At 33.4% G+C, this 16,447-nt stretch overlaps 2 long non-coding RNA genes across 3 annotated transcripts; one reads left to right on the top strand and one right to left on the bottom strand.

The window, feature by feature from the left end:
- Positions 1–4,657: 4,657 nt before the first annotated feature.
- Positions 4,658–8,426, bottom strand: LOC146916381 (uncharacterized). Of its 2 annotated transcripts, none has more exons than XR_015013820.1 (5): positions 8,216–8,426; positions 6,903–7,007; positions 6,597–6,738; positions 6,213–6,333; positions 4,658–4,913 (listed from the first exon to the last, which is right to left on the bottom strand). It is a non-coding gene; the product is annotated as an uncharacterized LOC146916381 (long non-coding RNA). The 2 variants fall into 2 exon arrangements; XR_015013819.1 differs by having other exon boundaries at positions 6,213–6,330; positions 8,216–8,425.
- Positions 8,427–12,540: 4,114 nt separating this feature from the next.
- Positions 12,541–15,304, top strand: LOC146916382 (uncharacterized). The gene is made up of 3 exons (XR_015015026.1): positions 12,541–13,382; positions 13,551–13,760; positions 15,003–15,304. It is a non-coding gene; the product is annotated as an uncharacterized LOC146916382 (long non-coding RNA).
- The last annotated feature ends 1,143 nt before the right edge of the window (positions 15,305–16,447 follow it).

Here is a 16,447-nt window from a genome sequence, read left to right on the forward strand (position 1 = left end):
GTATTTTAGTCTTCTTTCAATGACGATGTGATTTTCACCGACATTGATTTAATTTTATATATGTTCGTGATTTTCTACTTTCTGATGTTAGTCATACATTTTTTTTCTCTTATTTCCTACTAACTAGTAACTACGTATGCTCAGGTAGAAACTAGGAAAACCTTACAACCAGTGGCGGATCTTAGTATATACCCATGGGAGCCATGGCATCCCCTCGGTTTTCAATATATACTATATTAGGCGTATTATGTCTATTAGTTTTCGGCTGACGCATTGGAAAGGTAGTCTAAAAAAGGTAGTCTAAAAATCACCCAATGGTTGCAAGTTCGACACTCACGCCATCTTCTTTTTACATATTTCTCTTGTATTCTTACATATTTTATTCAAAAAAACATGTTTGTGGGGATTCGAACCTGCACTGTTTACTATAACTATATATTTCATAGTGGTTTGGCACCCGGAACAAATTTACTGAAGATCCGCCACTGCGTGCCACATTTGTAGGCTTTGGTGCTTGTTGGTGGTAGTTTCAACTTCATATATCCATTAACCCTTATTCTTTTCTTTTACTTGCATGCATGTTCGTACATCTGATCTATCCAATTACCTTCAATCAGTTAACTCGTAGAAAATTCATGTAAATGATGACTCCAAACTTGAACTTGGAACCTGAAAATCATTCTGAAGACTTTAATCAAGTAATTTGCAAGGTATCCTTCAATGAATCACCCCATGATAGTTAATTAAGGATCAATAGTCACTCCATATAGGAGCTGCTGGGAAAAACTCACATTAATTTCTCATGTACAAAGTAGGGTTTCATTCGGTGGTTGCATCTTCACCTTCAATTTATTAGTTCTCACTTGAATGCATTTTCTCTTCTGGTGCACCATCATGCTTGCACCACCATCATACTCGCATCGTCATCGTGTTTGCAGTAAGTACAGGTATTTGTTGTTATCCTCTTCCAGTGTTGCGAGACAACAGCTATAGCTCAGATATTGCATAGAGGAATTTGAACAAACCGCTATTTACCGCAATCGGTGATTGACAACAGTGTGCTCTTCAAGTTTCGAGTTCTCACTTCAATGATGTAGAATATTTTTTACTGCAATGAGTTTTTTGTTGTCGCTGTTTCTAGGGTAAAATCAGAAGTTGAAAAGCTATATTGTAAAGAACGGAAGAAAGTTAAAAGTGATTTTGGTGATACAAATTTTCATGTTTTGAAAAAATATGGTAGTGATTTGGTTGAACGAGCAGGGAAGCTTGAGCTTGACCCTGTTATTCGAATTGATCAAGAGATAGAAAGGCTTGTCGTGATATTATCAAAAAGGAATAAGAACTTTAAGATCCTGATATTTTATATATACATTAAAAATGTACTCCCTCCGTTTCAAAATGAGTGTCGCTTTAGCCAATTGCACACAGATTAAGGACTGAAATAAAGTAGTCAAATGTCATAGCAATTTTACCAAATTATCCTAATCCACTATTGAATTGTTTTTTATTAAAGAAAGAATAATACTTTGGAAGTAGTGTAACACAGTATTAATTGAAGGGTACAATTGAAAAGAAAAAGTTATTATTGCATTGGAAACTGAAAGTGACATTCATTTTGAAACAATTTTTTTTTGCTAAAGCGACACTCATTTTGAAACGGAGGGAGTACTTCGTAGTGATTTTCTTGATATATGATTTATTCAACAACTTATTTATGTGTAAAGAATTTCATAAATTTATACACCCTCTCTTTTCAATTAATTAATTAATTAATCACAACCTCTATTTTTATGTAATTTAATTATTTATCTAGTTATCTACTTTTGATTGATCAATTGTTTGTGAGTATAATAAGATAATCTTCTGTGTATTTGTCTCCAACATAGTAAATCAATTGAAATTTTACTGCTTATTGAATCCATCTACTTTTATTTAAACCAAAATACGAGTTAGATTTCTATCTAAAGTGTTAGTAAATAAACTTACTGTAATGGTACTTCAAAAAAAAAAAAAAACTTACTGTAATGGGAATTTCTTATATGTAGAAACATATATAATATTGACAAGAGGTAGTAGCATGAGGAAAAACTATAGTAAATCAAAAATCTTTCCTATTGCTTCGTACGTGGTTAATTTGTGCTTAGTCAATGCCTATTTTCACTCAAATTATTGTTACTTATTTAACCGTGAGTTTCCCTTTTGTTTGCTGAGTCAATGACACATCTCTCTGATTAGTCATGTTCACTTTTGTTGACCTAGTATGCCTTGCTAAATATAAGGAATTCACCTTCCACGTTTCAAATACTCTATAGTCATGTTATGAGTGGCACTTTAAAATAAACTGAGGAAAACTTAATGTATGATCATTAGTTGTGGGGAGAGTGGCAAAGTCCAAGTAGTTTACCAAGTTTATAGTTCTTTCTCTATCTCTCTAACGGTAGTAGCCTGAGTTGCAAATTAGGCTTATTGATCCTTGTATCTTGGATACCAACTACCTATTTTGAATGATTTCCTCCATCCTTTCCAAGCACCCTCTCTTTTATTTCATTATTATTAGCGTGGAAATCCTATAGAATTCTCACAAACCAGCCTCTCACTTTTCAAAAGTATTCACGGCTCCCTCTCCTCATTATCCAACTCAAAACAATTTTCTCAATTTATCGGGCAATTCATGGTATCTGTTTCTGTCAATTTTGGTTTATCCCGAAACTCTCGATCCTTCTTCATATGAGAGCGGCTTTGAGACGGTTTAGAATCGTGGCTTAGAACGGAAAACACACAAGGTAAGGGCACTTCCCCATACAACTCAAAATTAGACATTGGATTAGAATTTTGTAAAGTATTTATATGTTGTTTGTATGCTAAAATGAAAAAGATATTAATTTTAAAAATAATAATATAGTACCTGAAATCCTTGAATAAATTAATAAAATTCTTATTTTTTTAGTATATACGTGAATATTTTACTTCCTGAAGAACAATGCATACAATGATATTTTCTTTACTTTACGGTGAATAGATTAATGTAAGTTCAATGTGGAGCATATATATATGACTATATTTCTTGGAGGAAAATGCTTAAGTCTTATTTTATTTTACAGTACGGTTAAAAAGATTTGTAACAAGCTAAATTGGTAGTATAGGTATAGTTAATTAATTATTGTAGCTAACACAGTTAGGATGAATTAAGTTGATGAACAATGAAATTTGCTTATTATTCATGAAAATATATGGGGGGTAAAACTAATTATATGGACTCTGGATAAAATTTTGATTTCCTTTCTATGTGAGGGTATATGATTCGGGTTGTTGAACATAAATTTGAGACTCTTATGGGAACTAAAATAATAAGAGAAATAAGACTTTTGTGGAAGAACTCTTTTATCATGTGCATGATAATGTGTCGTTACTTTCTGTGTGGTTGTGAGATTGCATTTATTTATTTTCATTATCATGATATGGCATTGCATCTGTGTGGTGCCTTAGTGGCGGGTTACAATTATATTTTGTGTGGTGCCTTAGTGGCGGGCTGATTATATTCGGATCATATAGGTTAAGACAAGCTAGTAAAAACCGGACCGGACCGGCCGATTTGACCGGTTGAACCGTGAACCGGACCTATATCCGGTTCGGATGACCCTTAAAACCGGCCTACATTAGAACCGGGTGGGAAACCGAAAAACCGGAGTGAAACCGCGAAAACCGGCGGTTCAGGCGGTTAATCGGGTCGGACCGTGTTTATGTTTTTCATTTGCATTTCGTCACGGTGATAAAGAATAATGGGTCGAAAGTTGAAAGCCCCATTCAGAAAAAGAACATTGGAGGAAGGGAGATTTAAGATAGAGAAATGGAAGAACGAAGTGGAAGGAAGTGAAAGAAATGAAGAGCTGCACATTAAAAGAAGAAATGAAGAGGCAAGAAAAAAAGTATGGTATGGTTCAATTCAGAAAACGATGGATTCAATCAAAAAGAATGAAAAGGGCAGCTACTTCTTTCACTTGCAATTTTAGGGTTAGTGCTTACAAGTAAGTGGGCTATTGGGCCAAAATGTAAAGTGGGACATTGATTGACCGAGTATGCCAACACTCTTTCCTAAAAACACTACTACAGAAATGACATTTCACATCAGTGGAAAACGACATTTCACATCGGGTCCCACCCGATGTAACTAAAGGTGATGTTGTATGTCAACAACATTTCACATCGGGTTGGAAACCGTTGTGAAAAGTTCTTTTCCACATCGGGCAGCCAATCACTGATGTGATATTCGATAATTTAAACTAAGGCATACGGTTTCACATCGGTCGTACTATTGTAACTGATGTCAAATAAGTTTATTTCACATCAGGCGCATGATTCACCGATGTGAATTTAAGTCCCATATTTATTCAAATTCATATTTCACATCGGTTGACAATCCCAGCGATGTGAAAATAAATGATAATATATTATTATTGCGCAAAAGCTTACTACAATACCAAATCTGCAACAAATTAGAAGCCAAAGCAGATAATTATTTTTATGCTTTGTTAGTTATAATTCAAACATACAATAACATTTGAAAAAAAAAATACAACTCTATCTATAATATGTAAACTTACCAAATATGTGACTAATTAATTAAGCTGATAATTGAATCATAAAATGAAACCAGCACTATAAAATAAGATCTGCCAAAAATTTATCATTTGCATAATAGTACCACTTTCACATATTGCAATCTCTGCATAGTACATACCAGAATCTATCAGATCTCTATTAAAATCCTACCCTTTCCCATAGATAGTTTACATCGATTGAATACTTACAATTTTATCGGCAATACTTAAAATTCTACCCTTTCACATAGACTTTTACCGTGCCGGTCTTATCCAATTCTCATGGCGTTTTGGTGCTGATTCTAAATTTGTTGGCTGGAAAAAAAAAAGGCAATGATTAGCAAGTTCTAAAAAGGCCGATGAATAAGACAATTATTAGAAGAAAAAAATAAGACAATATTGACAAAATTTGTTGCACTACATATTAGTTTCGTTTAAGCTTGAAGAAAATTGTCCCACATCAGTCATTTTAGAAAATAAAGTATATGATTTCATTTTTTTTACGGTCGACGTGGGTATCCTAAGAATCTACGAGCCATGACAATCTACGGTTGAATACATTTTTTTTAATTAAGAATCTATGGTCGAATGAATATGTGGTTAATTAACACTTAAAATTTCATATGAACATATCAAAAGGAGCATAATAGACTCATTCATTGATCATTTTCATCTAACCAATGTGAAAAAAAATATTTCTCAAACAAAAACTTCATGAGGTAAACCATTTTTTAATTCGTCCTCAAAATAATCAATTTCCACATTTCAGTAGTAATTGGAGTTACTAGCACTACTGCTAAACATATAGCCATACATCATACATATAAGTCTTGATAGCTACATGTAGAACCAAACAACTACACTACAAAAATTTATCAAAGGATTGAATAATTTTGAAATAATGAAGCGGTGATTTACATTGTGGCTAATAAGCACGGTCGCACGTCATGAATCAATAAATCATATCATAAAAAAATACTCATAAATGAGAAGATGATGAACCAAAAATTCGGAAGAAGAAAAGAGGTTAGATTAGAAACCAAAAAACTGGTTTTTTAAAATTGGAGACGAAAAATATATTTAAATTAAACAATAAGTGGACTAAAAGTACATTTTGGTCTTAGTAATAATGACTTCTAAAACAAATCAAGTTGCAGCATCCTGAAGAATATATGATACCTAGGGTCTGTTTGCCTTCAAAAACTACATTCTGAATGAACAGGTTTGACTTCTAAAACTACATCCTGAAGAATATAATAATAATGACTAAAACTACTTGTTTGACTTCTAAAACAAATCAAGTTGCAGCATCCTGAATGAATGAAACATGCCAGCTTGCCTTCAAAAACTACATTCTTAGAGTCTGTTTGGTTCAGGGCTTTTAAAATTTGGCGATACTGTTTTTTCCATAACTTAGCCACAATATATTTTCAACTATTTATTTAGAGTTGGAAATATCCTAATAGATATGGGTTGCTAATTTTCCTTATAAGTTATAACTATACATAATAGATTAATCAACACACGTAATTTGTTCTTTGTAACTGGAATAAACATAAATGTCACACATAACAGTACATAACAGCAGCAGAACAAATGGAGATTGAAAATCACCTAGGTTCTCATCAATGACTGAAAGACTTCAGCACCACAAAGACTGGATAGAAGTTCCACGTACCATCAGATTCCTTGATAGGTCATCTCTTTGCACATGAGCATCCCCACTGGTTGTCTGCTAAAGAAACAAAGATTGAAAATAAATAACAGAGTGAAGATGGATTATTTCAGAGAAAATCTCCATATTTCATAGTCTTCTAGCATCAGTATTCAATATATAATGACATAGCCACATAGGTGAAAAACAGGGAGATGCATTCATACAATTCAGATTGTTGGTGTGTGGATCATATATGATCATTGGCTAAGTGAGGTATAGCAATCAGAATGCATAAATGGCTGATGTTCAATGGAGAAATATATGTGAAACGTTGAGCTTACATGTGTAAACTGAATGGGAAAGTAAGGTTCTAAAAGATCAAAAACATCTCTAGCAAAGCTTGCAAATAGACCAGATGGATCAGGATATAATCTGCAAAAACATCTCAATTACAATCTCAACTGAATTCTCCAGGGCATCTTTCTGTTAACAATAAAAGTAAAAAATAAATAAATAATCTGCAAAACTAATTACTATATTTTTTTACCATATTATTGAAATCCCAAAAATGTCTTATAGATAGGAAGATACAGTGGAAGGTACTGATATGAGAGGTCTAAAAAAATGGCATAAAACAGAGTACGAACCTGGTTTTTGAGCATTTCAACTATCAACGAAAGAGTGAGCTCTCTGACTAAGGAATCGGAATCATCCAGCACCTCAAGCACAACCGTCAAAATCTGATTGAAGTACTGCAAGTACACCTTGAAACTATCATTACTTAAGCGCAAAAAAATCCAAATATACTGTGCATTGCTGTCAACTAAATCAGACATATTGTTCTTATACAAACATAACTTGTCTATTTTATAAATCAATTGATTGATTGCACATGAACTATCAGTATAAACTCAAAAACATTGATATTTGTGGTAAATGTGAAGGGTGTGCTTAATCCCATATTGCCTAGAGATACTTCGTGCTTATGAGGCTTAAGAAGCCCACACTTTCCAAACCAGATTGGTGGGTTTAGTTAGACCCCAAGCCCAGATTCTAAGAATACACCAATACAATACAACAATAGTATATAGATTGAACACATGTCATAAAGTTTCAATGAAAAAAGTGCTGCACAAACAAAACTTGATAGATCTAAAGAAATTAGCACGGTGTGTTTTCATAGGATAGAAAATAACATCTTATATTATCATATATGAAAAATCTATCATAATACTTGAATTGTATCTCAGACGGAATGTAAAGTATCTTAGATTTGTTGAAATATGTATGAAACATCTACAAATCTGTTGGTATGGACTTTCAAGTATCTTTCATCCCAGGATTGGTTTCTTATGTTAGTACTATCTTTTATGATTATTATTCATATTTCTTATTGTAGGCATGATTTGTATCCTTATTTAATTATGATTCAGAGTCTTGTAGTAATATAAATAAGCGTTGGTAACTTGGTATTTAACCTTTTTGAATCAAAATCAAATCATAATCCCCAATGATATCAAACCATATCCATAAGTCTTTAACCTTTCTTTCCCCACTTTATGTTCAACCCTAAAACCTCGACAAAATTATCTGTGTGTTTGTTTGAGGTTATGTAAAATATTCCCAGGCAATTTAACGTGAGAATATTACATTCTCCTGTTTGTCACAATTTCTTAAAAAAAATTTGTCTTATAAAAGAAAATCTAGGGCACTATTGATTCCCAAGAAAATAAGATGCCCACAATTATACTAATTTTTTATTCCTATGGATGGGTATCTTCTCTTTCATGATATAGGAATTCCAGTCCCATCTTTTTCTGCTGCTTGAATTATATAAAACTATCCCCATCAATCCTAAATGCTGCCAAACATGTTTTTGAACTTACCAAGTAATAACCTTCCTAAACATCCCGCCAAAGAAATCACAGTATGAAAACCCATTCACTTTTTGAAAACTTACCGGAGAAGAGCTTTGCTTTCAGTGACAGCGACAACCATAGCAAGAAACGGCGAGACAGTGAGAACAACGGCGAGAACGACATCGATTGAGTGAAAACAACACACGATTGAGAGAAACGTTGAGAACGATGGCTTCAATGAGTGTGATTATTAGCAGAAGAAGGGTTTTAAAGTGAAGGATTTGAATCGTGAAGGTTCAAGAGAAAGTGGATCTGAAGGATGAAGGGTGATTTGAGATCTACAAAGAAGCGTGTTTTCTTCCCTAAAAAAAATAAAATAATGAAGCGTGTTTTTTATTGGTTAAGAGAAGTTTGGTCAAAATTGCGGAATTGCCACCGCTTTTGTTTTCCCCTCACTTCAAAAATCCACTGATGGGAAATGTTATTGGTTATTTAGTTTTCCCCTCAGCTACTTGGCTCCACTGATGTGAAGGATAAATCTAACTTCAATAAAATTTCAAAAATGCCACCGTGCTAGCTTTCCCTTCAGCTATTTTGTCCACTGATGTGAAATCCCTGATGTGAAATGTATATTTTCTTGTAGTGAAAAAAGAATTAGAGTATTACTTTTCCCATCCTATAGGATTCTCGCGCGCCCTGCGTTTTTTCCAAAAATGCTCTTGGGGTTTCCGGATTTCATAATCCGGAATGGTGTTTTTCTTTGTTATAGGGTGAAAAATGGAGTTACGGATTTTGTAATCCGGAAACTTCAAAAATAGGGCGTGTCACATGATGTTTCCGGATTAGATAATCCGGAAACCCCCTAAACACCCTTTATCAAGTTAAAACAGTTCGGATTATATAATCCGAACCGTATCAGCACAAATCATAAACATGTATGTATCATGTATAGTCATTGTAGGGACAATATTAATCTTCCTAACTCTTATCCTTTTGTTTTGGGTCATTGTTACCTGTTTAGTCAAAAATCGGGTTTTCGGGCTGCTTGATCGGATTGCTCTGAAACTTACCCAAAAAATCAGAAAAAATTCAAGGACCATGACTCCCCTAGAAGGGACTTCTTATGGGACTCCGCCCCTCAAAATCCAAAATTCCATCGTTTAGACCCATTTTTCATTTTTTTTTAATTATTCATATTCTCAGAAAAATCCGAAAAAATTTGCACTAGTTTTATTTGATTTTTAGAATATTTTGGTGGCATTTTTATATTTTTATGATTTTATTTGACAGGTTTTAAGAGCATGCATACACATATGCATTTCATAAAAGTTAATGAAGATTGAGTCATCTTCTTGAAGTTTTGCTTGAAGTGCGTACGGGACAAATTGGGTTTTTGATCGAATTATAATTTTAAGAGTAATTTGAAGGGTATTTATGTTAAGAATTTTTGTATAGGTTTTTATTAAGAATTTACTATTGATGATTAAAAGAAAAAAATAGCAGTGATTTTCTAATAAGAAAATAATATTAGGCGTAATGTCTTGGAGCAAAATCCGGGGCGTTACAAGAACAATCCGATTCATGTAGGAGAGCCACGTTTTGGAAAAACTGTTGTTGTTGAAGGGTTGGCTCAAAGGATAGGTAGAGGTAAAAAAGATCTTGAAAATGGTAAAACAGATCTTAAGAAATCTTGCTAATGCAAGGATATTTTCTTTAGATATGAGCGCATTAGTTGCTGGTGCTAAGAGCAGGGGAGATTTTGAAGAGAGGTTGAAGAAAGTTTTGAAAGAAGTGGAAGAAGCTGAAGGAACGGTAATTGAAATCCATCTTGTTCCTAATTCTGGTATAATTGAAGGAATAATGGATGCAACTAATCTTCTCAAACCAATGTTTGATCGTGGTGGATATCTTAGATGCATTGGCACAGCAACAATTGAAGATATCAAGAAGTATGTTGAAAAAGATGCACCATTTGAGAGGAGGTTTGTACACGTTGATGTGGCTGAACCTAGTGTTCCAAATACAATTAGTATGCTTAATGGAATAAAAGAGATATACGAGGATTGCCATGGTGTTGTAATTCAAGACAATGCTATTGTTGTTGTAGCTCAATTGTCTAGTCGATACATAGCTGGTATGTATCGACTAGACAATTGAGCTGCAGCAACAATATCATTGTCTTGAATTATAAAGCCATGGTGATCCTCGTATATTCCATGAAGCATACTAATGGTATTTGAAACACTAGGTTCAACCACATCAATCTGTACAAACCTCCTCTCAAATGCTACATCTTTTTCAACATACTTCCTGTTTTCTTCAATTGTTGTTGCGCCAATGCATCTAAGATATCCACCACGATCATGCATTGGTTTAAGAAGATTAGCAGCATCCATTGATCCTTCAATTCTACCAGCACCAAGAACAAGATGGATTTCATTGATGAAAAGAATTACCCTCCCTTCAGCTTCTTCCACTTTTTTCAAAACTTCCTTCAACCTCTCTTCAAAATCTCCCTTGCTCTTTGTACCAGCAACTAATGTGCCCATATCTAAAGCAAATATCCTTGCATTAGCAAGATTTCCAACATCTGTTTACCATTTTCATGATCCTTTTTACCTCTACCTATCCTTTGAGCCAACCTTCAACAGCAGTTTTTCCTACACCTGGCTATCCTACAAGAATTACAAAAGAAGGTGGACGATTCATTGTTCTCACTATCACTTCAATTCAAAAGTCATGTGTTGTTGTTATGTTCATTTCAAAATTAGAATGGTGTCAATGGATGATTTTTTTTGTCTTGACATAGTTATCCTTTATCTTTGCAATGCATTGTCAATCAACTTCATTTACTTTTAAGGATCGTTTTTTATTCATTGATCATTTTTAGTGAGTAATATCACATACCAATTTTTCTAAGAAGGTAGGAGATTTTAATGTTAATGTTCTGGTATATGTTATTGAGTGTTGAAATGAAGCAATAAGTATATTATATCTTGGCAAAATTGGTTAGTCACAAGTATGCATTTATTATGTATTCGTTTTTAATTTTTTGAGGTAAAACAAAGACATGATGAAAACATTGAAATATATACACTGTGAATTTCTCTCTCTATAGAAGTAACATAACCACCAATTGTGATAACTGGTTACTTACAATTGTGATTTGCATTAACTTCCTTTTAAAGAGGTCCATTTTTGGATCAAGTTCTTCAATGTAATTTGTCTGCAAATCAAGAAGTTTTAGTTGGTTGTGGAATGTTGATGATGATTGTGTCGATATCTATAGTGGCTATAAAATTATTTTATATATCAGTATAACAAATTGTAATCTATCTTTTGTTTTACAACATTACAATAATTTGAATCTATAGTGTAGCTTTTTGATAGAATCACTCAGTACAAGCTCTTAGCAACAAGCTCAAATTTGGATATTTTTTTCTTTCATTGTTTTGACTTTGCTCCTATTTTGGGTTTGAGACCTTTAATGCATTAGCACCATAGTGATCTTCATCTTCCAAATCATACTCGAATCATTATAAAGGTCCAGCTCAGGATAAGAATCTAGTTCATGTCTTTATATACATATTTGCTTGATCTCAATTGCTACCAGCTCTGTTCGATTTTGTACTCTGTGTCAGTGTTATCATAACCAAACCTGCCGATTTAATGGGTTCAACTTGTTATCAGGGTGGCAACGGGTAACAAGAAGAATTGGTAAGATTTGGCTTAACTGTTGAACTGGTATACCGGTTATAGCGATAGGTTTGGTCCACTTTAAAACTCAAAATTGTGAAAAGTTAACTCCTTATTTAAACAATTCCAAAGACTCCTATATATTAACCGAGCCACGTGGGACTATGTTAATCAACATATTTTTTTAAAAGTTAACTCCTTATTTAAACAATTCCAAAGACTCCTTTCTTGTGCAATTTGATCCCTTGTGAAAATTAGAAAGCAAATTTCTTTCTCCATCTATTGGCTTTATCTCTTTTTCTAAAGTTTTGGTGCTTTGGTGTTGATTGAGCTCTTTATAGTTTCACAGTGCCTAACAAATTTCTTATCTCAATCATGTACGAGCTGCTGGGAAAAGTTCACATGAATTTCTCATGTAAAAAGTTGAGGGATTTCATTCTGTTGTTGCATCTTCACCCTCAATTACTTAGCTATTACTTGACTGCATTTTCTCTTCCGGTGCACCATCGTGCTTGCACTATCATCATACTTGCATCGTCATCGTGTTTACAGCAAGTACGGGTATTTGTTGTTATCATCTTCCAGTGTTGTGAGACAGGAGCTATAGCGCCGTTATAGCATAGCGGAATTTGAACAAACTGCTATTTACCGCAACCCGTGATTGACAACATTGTACTCTTCAAGCTTCCTGTTCTCAATTCAATACTGTTTTTACTGCGATGAGTTTTTTTTGTGTAAGAATAACAGGCTTATTTTCTGCAAAGAATTCAAATTTTTTTAGATTTTTAGAATGAGGTATCTTGTTTCTGCTAATTACCTTCTGATAACTCAAGCATGCTACTCTTATCTGTGCGTAACCGTAACTCATTTCCCACCTACACTATTGGTGAGAGACTGATATGCTTCAGTGATCTTCTTTTGAACCTGATCACATTCTTAGGGCCTGAATATAATTGGGGATATTTTTAGAAATGGAACCTACTGGAGTCATGAGTCATCAAGTTAAGGTGGGTTTACTGTGTTTTCTAGGCCTTAAAAGTTAAATACTAAAGGTTGTGAGAGAACAAGTCTTAGGTTTGAATTTACCTATTAAATCCTTTATACCCACTAGAAACATGTAGGGAGAAGTTTTGAATGCTAGGAACTTAGGCTAGGACAACATTTTAAAAATAAAACATTTAATTCCATATAAAATAATAAATTTATAGAGAGAAAAAATCACGATAAATCTTTTACATTCCATTTATATGACTTTACAAGAGTAGTGAAAAATTGTGACATAAGTTTCACTTGAAAATTAAAAGGTTGAAGCAATCTAGCACCACTATGCCATACATCAAGTGTACAACCTAGACACAAAATAGAAAATTCATCAGCACTTTTAACTCACTCAAAAAAGATCATTCTTGTCAATATCTTGTCCATTTCCTTCAATTCCTTTAAACATGCATTACATTGTCTTGATTTCTGTCCCATTTTTAAATTGCATTGGTACGAGTTACCATGTTGCTCACCATGGTTGATGATGATCCGACAGGTCGACCAACTTCTAAGAGTTCTTTTATTAGTCAAGTAAGTCTGAATTCATTTGAAGCCTCTTTGTTACTATTTAGATGTGTGCCTGCCATGCAGCTTTATTATTATTAGGTCTGCTCAAGAGTGTTACTCTATTTCCTCTCTCTTCCTCACTATGTAATCTATTCTGTCTAACTTTCAAACCTCTTCCATGTTTATTTGAAGGCAGATGCGAAATTCCCTTATGTTTAAAACAAAGTTAGATTTTGAACAAGAAGATTTAAGAGGGAGGTCGAGTATTTTTTGAGAGTGCAACTGATCCTTGTTTAGCAGAAACTTCGGGAGTGCGATGGTGCCTCCAATCGAGGAAAGACCAGAATGTGTAAAGCATTGTAATTCAATATGATGCTCTTGTTCTCATAGAATGCATTCCAGGTAAAAAAATGTTGCAGCAGTTGAAGCTATTATCTTTGAATGCATTAATATCATGATCTGTTTGAAACAAATTTCTGTTTGTTATTAATATTGATGCTCATAGCCTCATAGGTTGGTTGGGATAGAAAAACATGTTGGCTATTATAGTCCTAAAGCTTTCTGGTTCTGTAGACAGAGCTGGGTGTAGGTTTTTTAAGAAGAAAAATCCTTTTTTTTTTGTATAGTTAGATCTGGTTGAATATGCTGAATGAGCAAAACATCATGAGATATAGAGGTAGAAGCAGTAGTCTAATACTTACTCCATTTACACTGAAAGAGCCTACAAAGCATGGTTTTATTTACAAAATGAATGCATAGCACACTATGTGTCAGGTTTTACGGTATGATATGTTTTAAGGTTTTCGGTAAGATGTACAATTGGGCTGTCCAGAAACTAGATGCAATTTGTAGTAAAGAATATTCGGTTGGTATAAGTAATTGAAGAAGCCGAAGTCAGAACTTGTAACATTCGTATAAGGTTGGAGATTTGGAGCTTCCGTTGATGTTTCCAAGAATATATTTTGATAGATAATCTTTTATTATTATTTCAGAAGTCGGATTTTAAAAACTATAGATGTCTCAAACTCAGACCTGGATTCCCTGCGATCAGGGAACAACACAGTCACGCAACCAATGCGTTACAGATCTTACGATTACGACCGAACAGTCAAAATTTAAAGCTCAATAAATAAATGAAATTATTATAACATATAGGATGACCGAGAGTGAGATCATCCTGCAGTCACTATATAAATGAGAACAATAGTGGATTAAAGTATGATGAATGGACAAAACACAATGATATGATGAATGGACAAAACTCAATGGCATGGAAGATTCAACAACCTAGAAAGAAAGCCACAAGTCTAGTTAACCATTAGTGAACTAGATAACAGATTTAGCTAAGATTAACTGGAAGTTACAGTTGTAACAATTAACACTAAATTCTTCCTTTTTTTCACAGATCCCATACTCTCACTTGCCTACCACACCAGCAATTTGAAATTGTTCATCAATGGATCCATTTATATTAATGTGCTAAAATAACTATTAACATGAGCAGTTCAAAGTATCTTAAGTGTTAAATCAAGTTATTTTCTATGGCATGCAAAACTATGATCATATTATGTCACGAATACAAAACAAATGTACATCATAATATTGCATCTGCTTCCTATACATATCTTAATCTCTTATTCATAGGTCTATGGACAAGCAGATGCTCCCTTTTTTATACTATGTTTTGTTGGTCTTCATCAAAGTATGCTATGGATTTTTGAATGCTTTGGAGTGTCTCCGCAAGCTATTGGTCAAGTGTTTCTTGTGTTTTGTATTTGTCCCCACTGTGATTTTGTGCTTCAATAAGTTCATATGGACCAGCAGTCAAATAAACTTCTGAAAATATTGTGGTAACACAGTCATGGTATTTACTGATTCAACAAATTGTTCCTGGTTAATTATGCTTATATGTCAATACATTATTCTTATGGAATATTTAGGCTAAATTTTAATATTTCTTGTGTCAACCGTTTTCTTTGCACTTCAGATTGAAACGATATAAAAGGATCTTACTTTAATGTATTATTGAAAGCTTGGTTCATGATGTATGTATCAAACCTTGCCGATCATAGATTAATTTTTTGCTGATCATATCATTGATACAAAGTATCTATCGACTTCTCTTATAACTTAATCAAACCATTATTTTTATTGGTACTCAAATTTTATTCTTCTACCTTCTCACCCAAATTATATATATCATTCTAGCAATTTCACATATAGGCAATTAAAGTTCCCTAAAAAAAAAGTGAAATTAAAATTGTATAAAAAAGAGTAATCATAAATTATTTTAATAAAATATCGTTTATTAATGGTATGAAAAACATAAATTTAAAGAATTGAAAAAAATAAAGTAATAAATAGTAAAACACATTATGAGAAAGTAATAAATTTGATATTGTAAAATGTCATATAATTTAGGACAAATATATTTCGCTAAAATGACATAATTTGAGATGGAGGGCGTAATAATTAAATCGGTTTGCTTCCAAAATCGGTTGAGTAATCAGTTTAACTGGTTTTCAGTGAGTCTCACCGGTTTGCATCGTCTAATTACATGACTGATCCGATGTGTGGCTCAACCTAACATACTCAACGGTTCCCAGTCAGACTGGCCGGTTCCACTAGTGCAGAAAAGGGATTTAAAACCTGTTTTTTTAGAGATTTAAGACCTGTTTTTAACTGGGGTTATATCACCGGGTGTTGTATGTATTACATACCGCACCTGTTTTTAAGCCGGTGTAAAAACTACTTATTGTACCCTTTTTTTTGTAAAAAAGGGTGTGATATATGTATTTTTAAAACCTATTTTATTACAAAACGGGTGTGGAAATGGACATATAACACCTTTTTTATTACAAAAAACAGGTGTGAAAAATATGGTACCGCATTAAAAAAAATCAACCTGCAGGGACGATGTCACCTACAGGCAGGGCATTAGGCTATTCCACTCCACAATGCATTTTTTTTACTTGCTAGAATATAATAGTTCTTCATAAACCAATATGCATTCATGAAAGTGTATTAAGATTGCAAATGAACATACAAATAACTATTTTTCTTAAATAAAACTCATTCAGAAATAGTTC

Source organism: Medicago sativa, chromosome 6 (assembly GCF_051527215.1).
Source record: "Medicago sativa cultivar Bolivia chromosome 6, Bolivia_mono, whole genome shotgun sequence".
In the NCBI taxonomy this organism is placed as follows: Eukaryota; Viridiplantae; Streptophyta; class Magnoliopsida; order Fabales; family Fabaceae; genus Medicago; species Medicago sativa.